At 27.2% G+C, this 3,023-nt stretch overlaps 1 long non-coding RNA gene across 1 annotated transcript; it reads right to left on the bottom strand.

Moving 5' to 3' along the window:
• Positions 1 to 1,700: 1,700 nt before the first annotated feature.
• LOC146949802 (uncharacterized) lies at positions 1,701 to 2,259 on the bottom strand. The gene is made up of 2 exons (XR_015025441.1): positions 1,992 to 2,259; positions 1,701 to 1,908 (listed from the first exon to the last, which is right to left on the bottom strand). It is a non-coding gene; the product is annotated as an uncharacterized LOC146949802 (long non-coding RNA).
• Positions 2,260 to 3,023: the final 764 nt, after the last annotated feature.

Raw genomic sequence — 3,023 nt, 5'->3', positions numbered from 1 at the left:
AATAATATTTTTGACAACCGTACTGAATTTTTATATTTATGTCCTCGTCAAGTGAATACAAAATATAAGGAAATAAAAATTGTTTTTGATCTAAATATTGTGTATTCACCTTATATAAAAATCAACAAAAGTGTAGTTCAATAGTCAGGGGACGGTTTAGTCCATAGTTTCTTTTACAATATGTTTTTATTCAATAAAAAGTAGTGGGTTATGATAAAACTTTCTTTTTGTTTCCTTTTTTCATCGGTTTTATTTCTATCCCCTCATGCTTTGTTGTTTTCCTTTTATTTTAATCTAACATCAACATTATGAAAAAATAGTGAATTTTATTTAGACGTCAGATTGTTATTCTAACTTTAGTCGATGGAATAATTTTATGAAAAAAATGAAATAACCCCCTTTAAGTAGAAATATTTTTGACATAATTTTTTTTAAAAGAATATTTTAATAGAGTAGTAATACTATATTCATCTTAATCCCCTCTACAAAGAATATTTTTAAATAAAATTTAATTTGATTTTTTATAGTTTCAACATTGTATATATAAATCCCTCAAAAAAAAAAACATTGTATATATAAAGGGTGCACGTTATTTTTAGCATGTTTAGTGCTAAAGATAAAAACAACTTTTTTATTACAATAAAAATATTATTATCTACAAAGCATATGAAATTGTATTTAGCAAAACTGAAAAATGTGATAGGTTATTTCATCTTTTCTTTGCATCCAGCTTGAATATTATCATTGTAATTGAGTCCATACTTTTCCAATTTTCACACACACACACACACACACACACACACACACACACACACACACACATTTTCAATTCAATAAAGTCAATTGAAAAGAATATATTAAAAAAATATTTTTTAAAAGGGAAATGTTAACTTGTGCCCTTAAGGCACAAGTTAATGATTCAAATATAGAAAAAACTTATTGGAATGTGTGCATTGTATTTAATATTTAACTTTTTAATCATTTAAATGCACAAAATTTTATAGGAAGTTTCTTCTTTTAGGTTTCTTAACATGTGCCCTAAGGGCACAAGTTAACACTACCCTTTTTAAAAATAGCCTAAATTAAAAAAATAAAATATTACTCCTTGATGTTGTCAAACAAAAAATTTCAAATATAGTCATTTTATTGTCCTATCTGATTTGGAATGGACAATAAAAGGCATGAGTCCAATTTTCAAACATATGCATATCATTGGTACTTCTGCAATAGCATAATGACATGTAAATATATAGTGTGGCATGAAAATAAATATGAAACATAGATAAGAATTTTCTCACTTGAATAATTGCATTAGCTGATTTGTTTGTGGGATATCTAGGTTGATATTAATCTTTGTTGACTTTGATGATGACATGCATATAGTATCACCTTTACAGTGAGGGGAAAAAAGTTTTTGGGAAGTTTGCACATAAATCAAACTTTTCAATTGAAAATCCGCACTATAAACCTTACCTTAATAGTTCTTAACTTTTCAATTGAAAATCCACACTATAAACCTTATCTTAATAGTTGTTTATGATTTTACTAATTATAAAGTAATGTGAGAACAATGAATTTTGTAACCCCGATGCCAGCTTACATTGTCCAACATACTTGAATTGACCTTTTTTTTATAATAAAAGAATAGTTCTAGGAGGACATATATATCTATCATAGACAATTGATATAGATAAAAGACATGAGATTCCGAGTGAAAAAATATATAATTTCAGTTGAGTGATTCTAGATATAATCAAAAATCGGATGACAAATGTAACAAACCACCAAATTATAGAATAAGTAAAAAATAATGGAAGAAAAATCAATATTAATGTAAAGATGACTACCTTTTCATATAAGAAGTGACATTTCAACAAAATCCACCTATTTCTATGGCCTGCAATGAAACTAATAAAAGAAGAAATATTAGAAGGAATGAACATGAAAACTACCAAAAAAATGAAATGAAAGAAAATGTAAAGATGGACAACCTTTTCGTATAAGAAGTTGCATTTCTACAAAATTCACCTATTTTCAAAACCTGCAATGAAACTAATAAAAGAAGAAATATAAGAAGGAATGAAAATAAAACTACCAACAAAAAATGAAATGAAAGAAGAAATAGAAGGAGGATAATAAGTAACATGAGTTGTTACTAATTGAGGGAAAATAAAAGGTTAGTGGTGGCTAGGAATTAATTGATGGAATGGAAATAGTGTAGTAGAAACAAAAATGAACCAAAAGATGAAATGGAATTGGAAGAATTAGTAACATATCTATCTATTAAGAAGGTTTTTTTTTAAGCCACTCTTTAACAAACCAATGATCAAAGTCAACAAAGATAGTGGGGAAATACAGCACTATTCCCCTTCTGTAACAAACCAATGATAGTGGGGTTTGTGGTTTTAATTGGTTTATGTTAAAATTTCTTAAACTGTTACATAATTTATTCAATTGGACTATGAAGGGATATTCAATTAGGAACTATTAAAGAATGACATTATTGTAAAATATAGTGGATCATGTTTAATTAGAGATGAGAAGCTTTAAAAAAAATAGAGATGAGAAACATCTCTAAAGCATGCCACATCATTACAATGGAAGCTTAAGAATAGTTCAAGTTTCTAATTCAAAGATATATAGATAGATGGCTCTATATTAGATAAATAGGACCTTGAGCCAAGAAGTTGGTCTTGGTCTATTGTTTCTAATTGTCGTGAATATAGGAATCAAGTTGTTATTGTCTAGGACCTCTAATTACAAAACATGAACATAGAAGTGATTCAGACAATCCTAATTGTGGTCACCATACTGATTACGTTCTATTTACCTTTATTTCAAGGTCGTTCCAATAAAATTGGAGGCTCGGTTCTAATATTAAAAATGGTCCCTAATAAAAATAATTAATGATAATTTAAACAATTGCAAATTAACAATAAACATTATTTTGATTTTAATTTGTTTTGTTGAATTTTTGTTGTTGATAGATGTCTGTGTTTGACCTAACTTGTCAATTTACTCTT

The sequence above is a fragment of the Medicago sativa genome, chromosome 2 (genome assembly GCF_051527215.1).
Source record: "Medicago sativa cultivar Bolivia chromosome 2, Bolivia_mono, whole genome shotgun sequence".
NCBI lineage: Eukaryota > Viridiplantae > Streptophyta > Magnoliopsida > Fabales > Fabaceae > Medicago > Medicago sativa.
The sequence above is the reverse complement of the archived record's forward strand: the minus strand, read 5'-3'. Positions and strand labels throughout refer to the sequence as shown.